Consider the following 19,392-nt stretch of genomic DNA (forward strand, 5'->3'; position numbering starts at 1 on the left):
TGATGTTCTCTACATGGACTTTTCTTTAAGGCCTTTGAGAAGTTCCCACATGGTAGGCTAATCTGGAAGGTGAGATCACATGGAATCCAAGGCGAGGTACCCAATTTGATTCAATATTGGGTTAGAGAATGGAATGACATGATAGCTTAGTTTAGGGCTACAGTGTGGAAACAGACCCTTTGGCCACCGAGTCCATGCCAAAGGATTGAAACAAGATTCATCAAGATATTACCTGGACTTGAAGGCCTGAATTATTGGGAGAGACTGGACGTTGGAGCATTGGAGGCTAAAGAATGAGGTGTGCAAGATCATAAGAGGCATGAATAAAGTAAACTCTCTGAGTTTTTTCCCCCAGTGTAGAAGATTCTTAAACTAGTGAGCATAGGCTTAACGTGAGAGGGGAAACGTTTAAGAGCGATTTTGCTGACAAACTTTTTCCACTCAGAGGTTAATCAGTATCTGGATGGGGCTGCAGGAGGAAGCTATAGAAGCAGATACAATTACTGCTTTCAATTGGGTGGCACGGTGGCACAGTCAAGAGTCAAGCATGTTGAGAGGGGATCTTATAGAAACTTACAAAATCCTTAAGGGGTTGGACAGGCTAGATGCACGAAGATTGCTCCCGATGTTGGGGAAGTCCAGGACAAGGAGTCACAGCTTAAGGATAAGGGGGAAATCCTTTAAAACCGAGATGAGAAGAACTTTTTTCACACAGAGAGTGATGAATCTCTGGAACTCTCTGCCACAGAGGGCAGTTGAGGCCAGTTCATTGGCTATATTTAAGAGGGAGTTAGATGTGGCCCTTGTGGCTAGGGGGATCAGAGGGTATGGAGAGAAGGCAGGTACGGGATACTGAGTTGGATGATCAGCCATGATCATATTGAATGGGTGTGCAGGCTCGAAGGGCCGAATGGCCTACTCCTGCACCTAATTTCTATGTTTCTATGTTTCTATGTTTTAATGCCATATGCCCCAGATGGGACAATTAAATTCTTACTTGCTGCAGCACAACAGAATATATGAATATGTAAACATAGTACATAATGGGGGAAGAGAGAGAAAAAAAAGTTCAATAAATAACAGATATAGTGCAATAATAATAGTCTTTTGCAGTTTAGAGCTCAGAGCTTATTCGTTGTTATTTGTTTAATAGTCTGATGGTTGTAGGGAAGAAGCTGTTCCTGAACCTTGACGTTACCGTTTTCAGGCTCCTGATGACAATGGTGTTATGAGTGTGTGGCCAGGATGATGCGGGTCTTTGATGATTTTGGCTGCCTTTTTGAGGCAGCGACTATGATAGATCCGTTTAACGGTGGGGAGGTCAACGCCGGTGATGGACTGGGCGGTGGTCACAACTTTTTGTAGTCTTTTCCGCTCCTGGATGTTCAAGCTGCCGAACCAGGCCACGATGCAACCAGTCAGAATGCTCTCTTCAGTGCACCTGTAGAAATTTAGGAGATTTATCTTTGACATGCCGAATCTCCATAATCTTCTCAGGAAGTAGAGTCGCTGATGTGCCTTCTTTATAATTGCATCGGTCTGCTGGGTCCAGGGAAGATCTTCGGAAATATGCACACCCAAGAATTTGAATTTTTTTACCCTCTCCACCATATAATTCCATTGATGTGAACAGGATTGTGGGTCCTCATGCTTCAGCTACTAATGTCCACAATCAGTTCCTTGGTCTTACTGATGTTGAGAGACAGTTTTTTTGTTCTCGAAGATACTGACAAAGTTGTATTTATTGCCCAACACTAAAGGAGTAAAAAATATGGTATTGGGATTTGTCTTTGAATTATATCAACCTTTGTGCTGTTCGTGAACCCAATTTGGTGTTTGCTAGTGAATCCCAGAACATACACACCTATCAGTAACAGAAGGATGATAATACACTCTTAACCACCTTGATGGTAATGATATTGATAAGAATTTATGGGCAATGACGTATTTGCTATTGTGCTTAGCCTCACTCAAAACAATATTGTTCTTTTCAAGATATCTTTTCTACCATGACACGTCAAGGTTCATGTAACATTTCAAGTTGAGGCATAACTATATTTCTGGCTTTTTAAAAAGATTGCCTAGAATACATATCCATAGAAACCAATCCTCGGAGCTTCTTAGACAGTGCAATCAGCGTGAAATTTGTCCTCCATGCACACTATTTACCCTCTGGACCTTGTGCAATTATTTGCAACCTTGGTGCTTATCTAGAATTGAAAAGAAAGAGCAGAATTGAGATATGTTTCTTTTACTGTAGTTATGGATTTGTCCTTCAAGGCATGTACTATATTTTCCCAAACAACTGGCTTCAGTTATTTCTGACAGAAATTACTTGATTTCATCTTACTTTCAATTGTGAAGTGAACTGTCACCTCCAGTTTAAATTCTGGAGAGCAATAATCTCACTTGATAAAATGCAGTGAATTGTTGATTAAGATGAAAATGCCAAGAGCATCTGAGAGCAGTTCATGGTTGGAGTCGTACAGCACAGAAATTGTATCTTCAGCTGATCATGAAGCAAACCATCAATACCCATCTATGTTAGTCTCATTTAGCAGCATTTGGTCGAATAGACCTTTAAACCCAGACAATTTGAGTGTTTATCTAAATACTTAAATGTTGCCTCCACTAAGTACTAGATTCCAACCAACCTTTGGATGAAAAATTATCTCAGATCCCCGCTATACCTCTTACCTATATCTATGTCCACCAGATTTATGTACTTAGAGCCAAAGAGTGATACAGTGTGAAAACAGGCCCTTTGGCCGAACTTGCCCACACTGGCCAACATTTCCCAGCTACACTAGACCCACCTGACCATGTTTGGTCCAAATCCCTCCACACCTGTCCTATCCATGTATCTGTCTGTTTCTTAAATGGTGAGATAGTCCCAGCCTCAACTACCTCCTCTGGCAGCTTGTTCCATTCACCCACCACCTTTTGTGTGAAAAACCTACCCCACAGATTCCTATTTTACTTCAAAGTCACGTGAGTGACTACGTGAAGAAGCCCACCAGCCCGCATGCGCATCAATACGTTTAACGCATGGCGCACAACTGGCTGGGAGGAGCGTCGCTCCCCTAGTGGTAAGTTTCAAACCCTGCAGGTAAGTTTTAAACCTATTCTCAGGTCGTGTTTTTTGGTTGGGGAAATCTCTTTTACAGAGTTTTGCTGCGGATATGGAAATCCAGGGTGAAATCCAGACGGGCCATGGGTATATCAGCTACAGAGGACCGCGGGAGTACGGGTAGCCGACGGCCATTGGGTTCGCCGCCCGAGTCACTGACAGTGCTGTCAGCGACTTCAAACTTGGTGCTTGCCCAAAGCACTTTGGCAACCCCGAAAGGGGGTAAAGCCAAACGGAAGTCTGAGAGGCCTGTGGAATCGGACGAGTCAGGCCAGGAAGGTTCCCTTTCCAACAAACAGTTCAGTGCCCATTCACAGGGATCACTGGAGACATTTGAAATTTAGCTGGATGGGGTAATTTACCCCCAGTCCCCAGGTTATTTACCAAATTATTAAAGCCGGTGCTTGGGCTGATTAGAGCTCAAAAACACATTGTTATGGCCTATCTGAATGATATTCTAATCATAGGAAAAACGCGGAAATTGGCTAAATTAGCTGTTTCAGCCACGGAACTCATATTTGAGAAATTGGGGTTTCTCATCCATCCAGTTAAATCCAAGTTGATACCAAATAGACTTATTAATTTTTTGGAATTTACCATTGACTCTATTAATATCTGTGACTCTGCCCTGGGACAAGAGATTAGAAAAAATAGAAGCCTGTAACAAACTTGTTGTTATGGATCAGCCATCTATTCGAAAGGTGGCTAGTGTAATGGGCAAAATAGTGGCTGTTTTTCCAGCTGCACAATTTGGGCCTTCACATTATCAGAATTGACAACGTGCAAAGGAGCTAGCACTCAAATACCATTTAGGTCATTTTAACATCCTTATGCTATTACCAGCTGAAGCTATATCAGAATTACAATGCTGAACGACAAATATTCGGCATTGATCCAGTAACAATTTGGTCAGTAAACCTTCAGTTATATTACAAATTGATTCTAGTGCTCAAGGATGGGGAGCTACTAATATCATCTCTAGTTGTGGTGGCAGATGGGATGTGCATGAGTTATCAATTCTTCAGTTACATGGTATCAACTATCTGGAGATGTTGGGGGCATTCTATGGGTTAAAAGCATATTGTGTGAATATACATAATCTGCATGTTCAACTACAGATTGACAGCACTACAGTGGTGGCATATTTTAATCACATGGGTGGTATCAAGTCAGTATCCTGTGATAGTTTAGCTAACCTCATTCAGCCCTGGTGTATGGGGAAAAAAACATTTGTATTTCAGCTACCTACTTGCCAGATACATTTAACATGGTGGCGGACACCAGGTCATGCAAATTCAATGACAACACAGAATGGATGATGGATCATAAAGTATTTTAAAACATTGTTGTTCGGTATGGAACACCGGATATCAATTTGTTTGCATCCAGGCTCAATCACCAGTTGCCAAAGTATGTTGCATGGGAGCAAGACTCAGGGGCAGTGGCGATAGATGCATTCTCACTGCTCTGGGGATGAATGTTCTCATATGCATTTCCTCCGTTTTGCCTCATCAGTCGGTGCTTGCAATAAATCCAGCAAGATTCCGCTTCAGGCATTTTGGTAAGTGCCTGACTGGCCTACGCAGCAATGATTCCTGTTGATATTGGGGATGATAATAGAACCTTATATTTCTAAAAACAAAATTTGCTGGTTCATCCTGTGACTAGGGAACGCCACCCTCTGCATGCTAGAATCAATTTATTAATTTGCAGGCTATGAGAAACCTTTTCCTGGGGCTCGGATTGTCAGACCGAACTGTGGACGTAATCACTGCTTATTGGAGAGAGAGCACCAAGAAGCAGCACATTTCTTACATCTAGAGATGAGAAGTTTTTTTGTTTTAATTCCAATGTAACATATGATACGGCATGGATAACTGATGTTTTGGAGTTTCTCTCAAAACTGTTCTTTGATGAAAGATTAAGTAATAGTGCAATTAACCATGCCAAATGTGCTTTGTCATCATACTTGTTGCTGGGTTCAGGACACCACTCTGTCGGGTCTCACCCGCTGATATCCAAATTTATGAAGGGTATCTTTAACACAAATCCTCCCAAGCCCAGGTACTCGGAGGTATGGGATGTTAACATAGTGTTAATACTGCTTTGCCGGTGGGCTCCAGCCACATCCTTATCATTGGTCAGTCTCACAAATAAGTAGTTATGCTCATGGCACTAGTTTCAGGGCAACGCGTCCAGTCATTGCATAAGCTGCGGCTGGACAGAATGGTTATATTTACCAACTAAATAACGTTTTATGTGCATGAGTTTATTGAACAAGCAGACCAGGGGTGTTAGGTCTAAAGCTGTAATTTTTGGCGTACCCTATGGACCATAGATTGTGTGTGGTCACACATATTCAACAATATGTTAAGGCTACTAAGAACCTGAGAGGCATTGAACTGGCAATGTTTATTAGCCATAAAAAACCACGCAAGATGGTATCAATGCAGACCGTCTCTAGATGGTTAAGACATGTATTGGCTTGTGCAGGAGTGGACACTGATATTTTTTTTTATCTCAGTTGACTAGCGCTGCAACAACATCAGCAGCGAGGTTCCTGGAGGTCCCTCTGTACCACACCCTAGCAACTGCAGGATGGTCGAATGAGCAAACTTTCCAAACTTTTTATAATAAACCAATTGCCAGGCCGGGTTCGTTTGCCGACTAAATTTTAAGTTCTGTTTAATAATTTGCTTTCCCGGATGTAAGGGATCACTGTTATTATTATAATTTGTTTTAAAACCATCAGCATGTTTTAAAGCTATGTCATGTCTGAATGCATTATCTTTTCAATCATTTCTGGTCAATTAATGCAGTGGGTTGCACGGACTCCTGTTCGTGGCATGAAATCACAGAGCTTTAAAATCTTCACATAGACACTCACGTGACTTCGAAGTAAAATAGGAAGATTAAAAAAGGAGAACTTACCAGTTCGAAGTTTGATCTTTATTTTGTGAGAAGTTGCGATGAAGGATAACGTGCCCTCCACTCCCAACCCTCTTCTCATAAAGATCATGTGGTAGTTGTAGTTTCTCAAATCTTCCTATAATCAGTTCAGCAACTGTATTCTGTGATTTCACACAACTGCTTTGAAGGTTGACGTGCATGCGGGCTGGCGGGCTTCTTCACGTGATCCCTAATCGCAACTTTTCAAAAAATAATGATCAAACTTCAAACTGGTAAGTAATCTTCCTATTAAATATTTTCCCCTTCACATTAAACCTATATCCTCTGCAGATGTTCTCTGTCCTCTACTTCTGCAGTTCTTGCTTCTTCATATTACATTTTAAGTAGCATGAGCACATTCAGTAACATAACAGATATGCAATTGGATGGAAACATCGTGATGATATTCAAGTGACAGTGAATGCTGTTTATATAAAGACTGTCTTCTTCTTTCGTGTCCATCTTCCATGTTGCAAATGTTGACATCGCTGTCATCGTCCATCCTGAAAAGGAAGCAAGCTTCCGGCGACAATCAGTGACAGCCATCACTGTTGCAATTGTAGCAGATGGTAGCAGAATTAGCTTGGGATACTTCCTGTTTCCAGCCCCATGACTTGGGGCCATCCAGACTGTAGAGTTTGCAACATGTAACTGGATTAGATGTTGAACTGAGAGCTGTTGTGAATGGAAGTGTACCATTAAAGAGCTGAACAAACCATATGGACTAACCTTGATACATCGTTGCAATGGACAAAGATTATGTGTATGAATGCCTGCCTTAAAAAAAAAGTTATATCTTGTTAATATTTGTAGCAACCCCAAAATTATACCAGAAGCACCAGTTTATGGTTTATCAACAATCATTTCACTGGTTTGAGATGCTGGACAGTCTGCACTAAAAAGTTTAATGTAAATTTTATTTTATCTAAATTGAGAAAAAGTACTCTGAAGGATAATATTTTAGCTAATTTAGTATGAATTATAACATTATGAAGCTACACCTGGAAAGCAGAGATATTTTCTAAATCAAAATCAAATGTAACACTTAAAGTGATTCAGACGAATCCCAACATAAAAGCCACTAAAATGATCAAAGAAAAATTCTGAAGAGAAATCTGTCACATTGAATGTATTTGACAACTTGAAATTCCAAGTTGGAAAATATGTAGAAATATGATGCCCAATTTTCAACCTGCCGATCAGTTAGGAACAAGAAGAGAGGGCATGTCAGTGATATGATGGTTGGGAGATTCCCACTGACATGATTTTATCTGTTACCTTTATGCTGTAACTACCTTATTAACTAACTGTTCCTTGTTTATTTTTGCTTTGTTTCACTAGTTTATTATTGTCACGTATACTGAGGTACAATCTAAAACGTTTTGTAGTGTGCTATCCAGTTAATGAAAATACATTACCTGATTACAATCAAGCTGTCAACTGTGCACAGATGCAGGATAAAAGGTATACATTTTGTGCAAGATAAAGTCCCATAGAGTACAAACATAGTACAAATGACTCCAATGAGGAAGGTGGGAAGTCAGAACTGCACACTCTAACTGGTAAGAGGACAATTCAGTTGCCTGATTACAGCTAGGCAGAAACTGTTCCTGAACCTGCAGGTATGTGTTTTCATATGTCTTTAACTCGTGCCTGATGGGAGAGGTGAGGAGAAGGAGTGAATGGGGTGAGACTGGTCCTTGATTATGCTGCTGGCCTTGCCGATGCTGCGTGAATGTAGATGGAGTCCACTGGCTGTGTCCACAACCATCTGCAATTTCTTGCTGTCTTGGATGGAGCTGCTTCCAAATCATATCACGATGCATCCCAAGAAAATGCACTCTACGGAGCATTTGTAGAAGTTGGAGTGGGTTGTAGGGATTGTACTGAACTTCCTAAGGCTTCTAACGAATTCGAGCTGTTGGAGTGCTTTCCTGGCCATTGCTTCGATATGACTTGTTTAGGACAAAGGAGAAGGCGTCAGGTTGGTTGGCAAAGATAGGTGTATCCGGAGAGAGCCATGTCTCGGTGAAACAGAGCACACAGCAGTTTTTCGGTTCTCTAAGGTAGGTCAGTCTGGTTTAAACTTATCGAAAGATAAGCACAAAAAGCTGGAGTAACTCAACGGGACAAGCAGTATCGCTGGAGAGAAGGAATGTGTGACATTTTGAGTCGAGACCCTTCTTCAATCTAAAGAAGGGTCTCAATCCGAAATGTCATCCATTCCTTCTCTCCAGAGATACTGCCTGTCTCGCTGAGTTACTCCAGCTTTTTGTGTCTATTTTTGGTTTAAACCAGCATCTGCAGTTCCTTCCTACACATTTAAGCTCATCCAGCTTGTTCTAAGGCAGGTTCTTTGTCCACAGTACAATGTAAAAATACATGTACAATGGCCTCAATACGATGCAAAAGAACCACATCACCTCTTCCTTCGCTCCATAGATGCTGCCTCACCCGCTGAGTTTCTCCAACATTTTTGTCTACCTTCGATTTTTCCAGCATCTGCAGTTCTTTCTTAAACATGAGTATATGTCTGCTCGGTGCCCAACCTCCAACCACAACCAGGAGTACTTGTAGTCTGAGACCCACTGCAACTTCAGCCCAATTGATCAGTGGGTCTTTCTTCGTATGCTTACCAGGATACTTCCTTCACCTGTTGAGTGATTCTTCATTGGTAATTTTTGTCTGGGACAGGAACCACCAAGTGTTATTGGTGACAGCAGCATATATCCCATCAGCAATCATCAGCATGCACACATTCCATATTGCTCCATTCCTTACATAGCTCCATGCCTATCAAAAAGCCTCTTAAAAGCATGCACACAACATCAGGTGAGTGGGGGGATATTCAAAGAGGGCCTGAATAGAGTCGTAGATTGATACAACATGGAACCAAACCCTTCAGCCCACTCCAAACCTGGCCTATCCATGTAGTTGTCTAACTGTTTCTTAAATGTTGGGATAGTCCCCACCTCAACTACCTCCTCTGGCACCCTGTTTTGTACACACACCACTCTTTGTGTGAAAAAGTTGGCATGCAGCCAGAGCTCACCGTCTTAGAGCTGCCCAAACCCACCTATAACATGAGATGCTGCTTACTTCATTGGGCGAGTTTGCTATTGCAGGTATAGGATATAGTGGACCAAGAGCATCATATCTCCCTGAAACTGGTCACACCAGTAGATAGATTGACATAGAAAACATATGGTATTTTTGCCTTCATCAATCAGGTCATTCAGTGCAAGAGTCAGGAAGTCGTGATGCAGCTTTATAAAACTCTGTAGGTTACATTTGGAGTATTGTGTGCAGTTTTGGTTATCCCTTTTATGTTTTACAAGAAGGATGTAAAGGCTTTGGAGAGTGTGCAGCAATGACTTACCGGAATGATGCTGGGTATTAGCCATAACAAGAGGTTTGTTGGCGAGTTTAATAGCCTGATGGCTGCGGGGAAGTAGCTGTTCCTGAACCTGGATGTAACAGATTTCAGGCTCCTGTTCCTTCTGCCCGATGGTAGTGGAGAGATGAGTGCGTGGCCAGGATGGTGCAGGTCCTTAATGATGTTGGCTGCCTTTTTGAGGCAGCGACTGCGATAGATCTCTTCGATGGTGGGGAGATCAGAGCTGATGATGGACTGGGCAGTGTTTACAACTTTCTGTATCCTTATCCACTCTTGGACTCTCAGGTTGCAGAACGAAGCCATGATGCAACCAGTCAGCATTCTCTCTACTCGGTACCTGTAGAAGTTCGAGAGAGTCCTCCTTGACATACCGACTCTCTGTAATCTTCTCAGGAATTAGAGGTGCTGATGTGCTTTCTTTATAATTGCATCAGTGTGCTGAGACCAGGAGAGATCTTCGGAAATGTGCACGCCCAGGAATTTGAAGTTCTCGAAAAATATCATATTTTTCCGATGTACTTTTGGACTAATGTGCTTATGTTGTCTGTTTTGTACCCAAAATCCTAGCAGTGAAGAATTGGATCTATACTGTGCTTGGTTAGCTTGAGACTCAGTTAAAATGATATCACAAAATAATATTGATCACCTGGTTGGGAGAGTTTGCGTAAACCCCAAACTAATTTAACAATCGCCAAAGGTGCAAAATCCACCACAACTTTATATCTGGGTTCTTTCAGATGTTTCCAGAAATTGCTCCCAAAGTCCGCAGTGCATTGCTACATTAGGTGAAAAGCACCTAGTCCGCTGGAAATAAGCAATATGTCTCAATCCCATCAATTTTAGCAGCTGTCAGAAGTTCGTCGAAGCAGTATCGGGCTTTTCGGCTCATCAAGTCTACTCCACCATTCAATCATGGCTGATCAATCTTTTTTCCTTAACGTCATGCTCCTGCCTTATTTGTCAATTTAAGGATGATCTTGATCTCCAGAAAATGTTATAATTCTGTCAATCGCTGGTCAAACTAAATTCATAAGTTGTAACTTCCCAACACTTAAAATATTGTAACATAAATCCAAATGACAAATTCAGTGATATGGAGTATCCTGGATTTTAATTAGCAGATATATAGTAGTGAAACTTGCTCAAGTGAAAATTAATTTCAACAAATCAAAGTGTCCTTTTTACTATATTTAGATTGTTCAAAGCTACTGTTCAGTGGGAAAGCAACTAACTATGGCCGTGAAATTCAATAGCTGACTTGTGGCCTTCTGATATAAATAACTCCATTCGACCAGGAACTGTGAAGAAGCCAATTACTCCCTCACTACAATCCCTCTCCTCCAGGGACTTGCAAGATTATTGATGCCTCTGAAATTATTCAATCACAACAATGTGCATTTGAACCTGGATTGGATGACTTCTCTTTCACAGTTTCTATCACAAGGCTGCCAGGTTAAGGTCATTGGATTTCTTGGCTAATCAGCAGAAGATTTCTGTGAAAACTGAACTAAAGTAATCCAGTTCCCATGGTGAGTGATGCCTCACATGATATCTCTGTGGAAAGAAAACAATTAGCATCCCTATGCTGAAAATGGTTGAAACACATCCAGTTGATTTCTGTCAATTCATCTTGTTTTGACTCAGAAGCTAGAACTGTCAGATGGTTTTGCCCTCTAAGCTTTGACCTGTTGGTTCATCTTCAGGGTTGTTGAAAAAGTGAAACAGCTTCTCTTTTGTTATTTGCAGATTGATTTTTTTTATTAGTAGCAGTCTAATAATATCTCTTGCTCAAATGTTTGTTAATTATTTAGCTTTGACTTTTGTATTAGCAGTTTTCTGAATTCCTCATCTCGACAGCCTAACACAACTGCAAAGCAATACTTTATTCTCCATAATCCCAGCACCAATTTATCTCCTTTAACATTATCCAGCATTTTACTCTTTTGCCTAACTTGCATTAATTTTGTGTAATGTTGAAATTTCGGCACAACTTGTATTCGTACAAAGTCTTTAACACAGGGAGAGAGGAGTGGAAAGTTGTGACAATTGGGAGGATGAGTTCTACAATTTAGATTCCAGACACAGATGCCACTGGTGATATATAATTAACAGCAAAGCTGTACAGGAAGCCTGAAATTGGATAATTTAGGATAGAAAGGGTTATAGCGGTAACAAGGTATGAAGCCAATTTCAATGAGAATGGTCATTTTGAAATGGTGAACTGGCTGACTAGTAAGCAATGGCTAATGGTTCTTTATTACATGTACAGATGTACAGTAACATTCTTGTTTTCTATACAGTTCAGTAAGGTATCACCCTACCTAAGCACAATCCCCAATTAGTGGTAAGGTGTATGGAAATAATCCAGTGAGACTGCATGCAAGAGTCGCTAGGTTTTGCTGTCATTTTCAACGTCTAGTCCGGGACACACGTTCGGTCTTCTGGGTCGGCTCCAATCCAGATGAGCCCGGGCTGTTGCAGGGCCTCCAGCCATCACCTCCTTCCCAATTGTACAGCGAACCATTATCCCTCTCCTCGCCCAACCACCTTTAGACATTATGCTCTGGGGGGTACCTCCAGCAACTGACCTTTAGGGCACAGAAGGCATGACCCTAGTACACTCTCTTTCCTGTCCTTGCAAGAACTATCACTGTATTCCCTCCTTCCCCCTCTCCAGTTATACAGTCCTCAGGGGACATATGGGGTCCGAGCTTTGTGGCTGCCCTCTACAGCCTGTCTGTCCTTTCTGGCCACGTGGACCGCTGATCCACTCAGCCCACTCATACAAATAAGTATAAGAGAGATGAGTAAATGCAAATTAGACAAATTAAGGAATGGCAATGTGGCCTTGGTTGCATTTAAGATCACGGATGGTGATAGATGGCAGGCTAGACAGGAAAGCTTTGGAAAGCCAAGTCAAGAGTTACTTGTTGCAAGACGTGTAGATGTGTAATGGTCGGTAAGATATCCCAGTGCTAAGGTACACTTACCACAGATTCCTGATGGCCCAAAAGGAGACTGCAATGGAAATCTCATGTGTGTGTGGCCCCATCCTCACTGGTGTTAAAGTCAACTAAATATTGCAAAAAAAACCCAACAATCTCTTAGAAACATAGAAACATAGAAATTAGGTGCAGGAGTAGGCCATTCGGCCCTTCGAGCCTGCACCGCCATTCAATATGATCATGGCTGATCATCCAACTCAGTATCCCGTACTTGCCTTCTCTCCATACCCTTTGATCCTCTTAGCCACAAGAGCCACATCTAACTCCCTCTTAAATATAGCCAATGAACTGGCCTCAACTACCCTCTGTGGCAGAGAGTTCCAGAGATTCACCACTCTCTGTGTGAAAAAAGTTCTTCTCATCTCGGTTTTAAAGGATTTCACCCTTATCCTTAAGCTGTGACCCCTTGTCCTGGACTTCCCCAACATCGGGAACAATCTTCCTGCATCTAGCCTGTCCAACCCCTTAATAATTTTGTAAGTTTCTATAAGATCCCCTCTCAATCTCCTAAATTCTAGAGAGTATAAACCAAGTCTATCCAGTCTTTCTTCATAAGACAGTCCTGACATCCCAGGAATCAGTCTGGCGAACCTTCTCTGCTCTCCCTCTATGGCAATAATGTCCTTCCTCAGATTTGGAGACCAAAACTGTACGCAATACTCCAGGAGTAGTCTCACCAAGACCCTGTACAACTGCAGTAGAACCTCCCTGCTCCTATACTCAAATCCTTTTGCTATGAAAGCTAACATACCATTCGCTTTCTTCATTGTCTGCTGCACCTGCATGCCTACTTTCAATGACTGGTGTACCATGACACCCAGGTCTCGCTGCATCTCCTCTTTTCCTAATCGGCCACCATTTAGATAAAAGTCTGCTTTCCTGTTTTTGCCACCAAAATGGATGACCTCACATTTATCCACATTATACCGCATCTGCCAAACATTTGCCCACTCACCCAGCCTATCCGGCACCTTGCAGTCTCCTAGCATCCTCCTCACAGCTAACACTGCCCCCCAGCTTAGTGTCATACGCAAACTTGGAGATATTGCCTTCAATTCCCTCATCCAGATCATTAATATATATTGCAAGTAGCTGGGGTCCCAGCACTGAGCCTTGCGGTATCCCACTAGTCACTGCCCGCCATTGTGAAAAAGACCCGTTGGACTCTTCGCTTCCTGTTTGCCAGCCAGTTCTCTATCCACATCAATACTGAACCACCAATGCCATGTGCTTTAAGTTTGTATACTAATCTCTTATGTGGGACCTTGTCGAAAGCCTTCTGGAAGTCCAGATACACCAAATCCACTGGTTCTCCCCTATCCACGCTACTAGTTACATACTTGAAAAATTCTACAAGATTCGTCAGACATGATTTACCTTTCGTAAATCCCTGCTGACTTTGTCCAATGATTCACCACTTTCCAAATGTGCTGCTATCCCATCTTTAATAACTGACTCTAGCAGTTTCCCCACTACCGATGTTAGACTAACTGGTCTGTAATTCCCCATTTTCTCTCTCCCTCCCTTCTTGAAAAGTGGGGTTACGTTTGCTACCCGCCAATCCTCAGGAACTACTACAGAATCTAAAGAGTTTTGAAAGATTATTACTAATGCATCCACTATTTCTGTAGCTACTTCCGTAAGTACTCTGGGATGCAGCCTATCTGGCCCGTGGGATTTATCGGCCTTTAATCCATTCAAATTACCCAACACCACTTCCCGACTAACCTGGATTTCACTCAATTCCTCCAACTCCTTTGACCCACGGTCCCCTGCTATTTCCGGCAGATTATTTATGTCTTCCTTAGTGAAGACGGAACCAAAGTAGTTATTCAATTGGTGCACCATATCCTTGTTCCCCATGATCAACTCACCTGTTTCTGACTGCAAGAGACCTCCATTTGTTTTAACTAATCTCTTTCTTTTCACATATCTATAAAAACCTTTGCAGTCAGTTTTTATGTTCCCTGCCAGTTTTCTTTCATAATCTATTTTTCCTTTCCTAATTAAGCCCTTTGTCCTCCTCTGCTGGTCTCTGAATTTCTCTCAGTCCTCTGGTATGCTGCTTTTTCTGGCTAATTTGTATGCATCATCCTTCGCTTTGATACTATCCCTGATTTCCCTTGTTATCCACGGATGCACTACTTTCCCTGATTTATTCTTTTGCCAAACTGGGATGAACAATTTTTGTAGTTCATCCATGCAGTGTTTAAATGTCATCCATTGCATATCCACCGTCAACCCTTTTAGAATTAATTGCCAGTCAATCTTGGCCAATTCACATCTCATACCCTCAAAGTTACCTTTCTTTAAGTTCAGAACCATTGTTTCTGAATTAACAATGCCACTCTCCATCCTAATGAAGAACTCAACCATATTATGGTCACTCTTGCCAAAGGGGGCACGTACAACAAGACTGCTAACTAACCCTTCCTCATTACTCAATACCCAGCCTGCTCTCTCGTTGGTTCCTCTACATGTTGATTTAGATAACTATCCCGCATACATTCCAAGAAATCCTCATATATTTCCTCAAATCTTCATATATTTCAAAGCATAACCACAAAAGCTTGGCCATCCACATCCATGGCACATCACTCTGAAGAAGGGTCTCGACCTGAAATGTCACCCATTCCTTCTCTCCAGTGATGTCCCGCTAAGTTTCTCCTGCATTTTGTGATTATCCATGACACTGACCCAATTCTGTGACCACCGTTATGTTAGCATGGTAATTCTACTCACAGTCTGCATAAGTTTCTTTTCATAATTACTAGTTTTGTTGATTGAGTAGCAACGCAACCAGATCTTATATACAATATCCTAATAAACCACACGTAACATGAAAATCATTCCAGTTATGCCTGCTTCAGAGATCCCTTTCTCAGCTTCCTTCTTGATAGTGAGTATCTGCTAATCTCTGAGATAATGAAATTATAAAACAAAACATATTTCCCTGACCACCCCCTCCCCACCCCATTTGCTACTTTTGAGATTACCCTGTTCACAACAAAACAAAAACATTTTGGGTGTTCATTCTTTCTTCTAGCCATTGACTTTGATAAGCTATCTAACGTTATTTTCTTCCATCTTATGTTAGCCCATAATATATGAATATGAGCTTACTCACTAAATCTCACCTCCTGCTGTCTTTCCAATACCTGTACCAAAGACTCCAAAGGCATTAGATTCTGAAGGACAAGAATGCATGGAGCAAGACCCGTCCACAGAAAAGAAACACAAGTGTGTTTTCTGTAGGTATGGAAATGGATATAGAATATTTACAGCGTCTAATATGTGAAAACAGGGATCTAATGCTGAGGATCTCTAAGGCGCTGGTCAGGCCGCATTTGTAATACTGTGAGCATATTTGACCACCATATCTGAGAAAGGATGAGTTACGTCTGGGGAGGGTCCCGAGGAGGTTTACAAAAATGATTCCAGGAATGAGTGGCTTATCATTTGATGAGCATTTCACAGCACTGGGCCTCTACTCTTTGGAGTTTAGAAGGTTGAGGGGGGGGGCACATTGAAACTTGCAGAATGATAAAAGGCATAGATAGAGGGTGTGGAGAGATGCTTCCACGAGTGGGAAAGTCTAGGACCAGAAGTCGTAGCCTCAGAATTAAAGAGCACTCTTTCAGAAAGGAGGTGTGGAGGAACTTCTTTAGTCAGAGGGTAATTAATCTGTGGAACTTATTGCCACATAGGGCTATGGAGGTCAAGTCATGTGGATATTTTTAAGGCAGAGATAGACAATTACTTTATCAGAACGAGTGTCAAGGGTTCTGGGGAGACGGCTGGAAAATGGGATTAGGAGGCAGAGATGAGCCATGTTTGAATGATAGAATAGACTTGTTGGGCCAAATGGAAGTGGAATGGTCAGAGGAAAGACAAAAGATTACAATCGAGCCATTTACACTGTATGGATACATGATAAGCGAATAACCTTTCATCAGTCGCCCCTGGCAGGCTAATAAGAAGGATGCAAATTGATTTAAAATCACTGACAATGTGTTTTATGATGCAAAACATTCCTAATGTTCAGATAATTATGTTCATTATGGAATCATTTGGAATTGATGCACATCAGTATTTTTCATTTTCATCTCAAATCTGAGAAATCCGAACAGAAGCATGGGGATACTTCAACCAAAGGAGAGATATTGGGTCAAAAAGACTGAATGTCAACGAGTTCTCAGAGGTGGCGATGGGGAATAGATATTGGCATGGTTGCTTGATTTAACAGGGTGACACAGTGGAAGAGTTGCTACCTCAGATTCAGATTCAGATTCAGATTCAGATTCAGATTAATTGTCATTGTCAGTGTACAGTACAGAGACAACGAAATGCATTTAGCATCTCCCTTGAAGAGCGACATAGCAAACGATTTGAATAAAAACATAATAAGTGTCCGGGTGGGGGGGGGGGGGGGGGGGGGGGGGGGGGGGGGGGGGGGGGGGGGGGGGGGAGGGCGGGGGGGGGGGGGGGGGGGGGGGGGGGGGGGGGGGGGGGGGGGGTGGTGATTGGCAGTCACCGAGGTACGTTGTTGAGTAGAGTGACAGCCGCCGGAAAGAAGCTGTTCCTCGACCTGCTGGTTCGGCAGCGGAGAGACCTGTAGCGCCTCCCGGATGGTAGGAGGGTAAACAGTCCATGGTTGGGGTGAGAGCAGTCCTTGGCGATGCTGAGCGCCCTCCGCAGACAGCGCTTGCTTTGGACAGACTCAATGGAGGGGAGCGTGGAACCGGTGATGCGTTGGGCAATTTTCACCACCCTCTGCAATGCCTTCCGGTCGGAGACAGAGCAGTTGCCATACCATACTGTGATGCAGTTGGTAAGGATGCTCTCGATGGTGCAGCGGTAGAAGTTCACCAGGATCTGAGGAGACAGATGGACCTTCTTCAGTCTCCTCAGGAAGAAGAGACACTGATGAGCCTTCTTGATCAGAGTAGAGGTATTGTGGGTCCAAGAGAGGTCATTGGAGATGTTGACTCCCAGGAACCTGAAGCTAGAAACACGTTCCACCTCCGTCCCGTTAATGTGGATGGGGGTGTGCGTGCCGCCTCTGGACTTCCTGAAGTCTACAATGAGCTCCTTGGTCTTCTTGGAGTTAAGGGCCAGGTTGTTGTCAGTGCACCATGCTGCTAAGTGCTGGACCTCCTCCCTGTAGGCCAGCTCATCATTGTTGCTGATGAGGCCAATCACCGTTGTATCATCTGCATACTTGATGATGGTGTTAGTACCATGTACAGATGTGCAGTCATAGGTGAAGAGGGAGTAGGGGAGGGGGCTCAGCACACAGCCCTGAGGAACGCCGGTGTTCAGGGTGAGGGTTGAAGAGGTGTGCTTGTCTAACCTCACAGACTGGGGTCTGTTGGTTAGAAAGTCCAGTATCCACTTGCAGAGGGATGGGTCGATGCCCAGGTTACCGAGTTTGGTGATCAGTTTTGATGGAATAATGGTGTTGAATGCTGAGCTGTAATCGATGAACAGCATTCTTACATAAGTGTCTCTGTTGTCGAGGTGGGAGAGGGCAGAGTGAAGTGCCGTTGAGATGGCATCCTCCGTACTCCTGTTCTTGCGGTAGGCAAACTGATAGGGATCCAGTGTGGGGGGTAGGCAGCTTTTGAGGTGCGCCAGGACCAGCCTCTCGAAGCACTTGGTGATGATGGGGGTAAGTGCAACTGGGCGGAAGTCGTTGAGGCTTGCCGCAGTGGAGTGTTTTGGCACTGGCACGATGGAGGTGGCTTTAAGGCAAGTGGGGACAACTGCTTGGGCAAGTGACAGGTTGAAGATGTCAGTCCAGACGTCTGTCAGCTGCGCAGCACAGGCTCTGAGCACGCGCCCGGGGATGCCGTCAGGGCCAGCAGCCTTACGTGCATTAGTCCTACTCAGTGCCACGTACACGTCGTAGGGGGTGAGTGTGAGGGGTTGGTGATCGGCAGGTAGCACAGCCTTGATGGCTGTCTCTAGATTGTCCCTGTCGAAGCGGCCATAGAAGTGATTAAGCTCCTCAAGGAAGGAGGCGTCGCTGGATGTGGGGGTGATGTTGGAGGGTCTGTAGTCCGTGATGGCCTGGATGCCTTGCCACATGCGTCAGGGGTCATAGTTGTTGTTGAAGTGCTCCTCAATCCTGAGCTTATGGCAGTGCTTGGCCTTCCTGATGCCCCTCTTCAGGTTAGCCCTGGATGAACTGTAGGCTCGAGCATCGCCTGACCTGAAAGCGGTGTCCCGTGCTTTCAGCAGTAGCCTGACCTCGGTGTTCATCCATGGCTTCTGATTCGGGTATATGGTCACCTGTTTGAGGGAGGTGACACTATTGATGGTGGAGTTTATAAAGTCCAGAACAGAGGATGTGTAGGAATCAATGTCCGTGTGAGAGTCAAGGGTGGCCTGGGCTGCAAACGCCTTCCAGTCAGTGTTTCCAAAACACTGCTGAAGTGTGAAGTCCGCTTCCTCTGACCAGACTTTAACTGTCCTTACAGTTGGTTTAACCCGTCTGATGAGTGGGGAGTACTTAGGGAGCAGGAACAATGAGACGTGATCAGACTGACCAAGGTGGGGGAGGGGGATGGCTTTGTAAGCTTCAGCCATGTTGGTGTAGACTTTGTCCAGTGTCTTGTCTACTCTAGTGGGGAAGGATACATGTTGGTGGAATTTGGGGAGTACAGTCTTCAGGTTGGAGTGATTGAAGTCACCCGCAACAATGAAGGCTGCCTCGGGGTTGTGCGTCTGTTGTTTGCTAATGGCAGTATGCAGCTCTTTCATTGCAAGCTTGGCATTAGCATCAGGAGGGATATAGGCTGCAGTCTATTTAAAATTAAATTAAAATTGAATCTGAATCTGAATCTGAATCTGCGATTAGAACAGCCTAGTAAAAATCGTGTTTTAAACCCGCCCCCTCCAAACAGCGC

The sequence above is a fragment of the Leucoraja erinacea genome, chromosome 4, assembly GCF_028641065.1.
Source record: "Leucoraja erinacea ecotype New England chromosome 4, Leri_hhj_1, whole genome shotgun sequence".
Taxonomy (NCBI): domain Eukaryota; kingdom Metazoa; phylum Chordata; class Chondrichthyes; order Rajiformes; family Rajidae; genus Leucoraja; species Leucoraja erinaceus.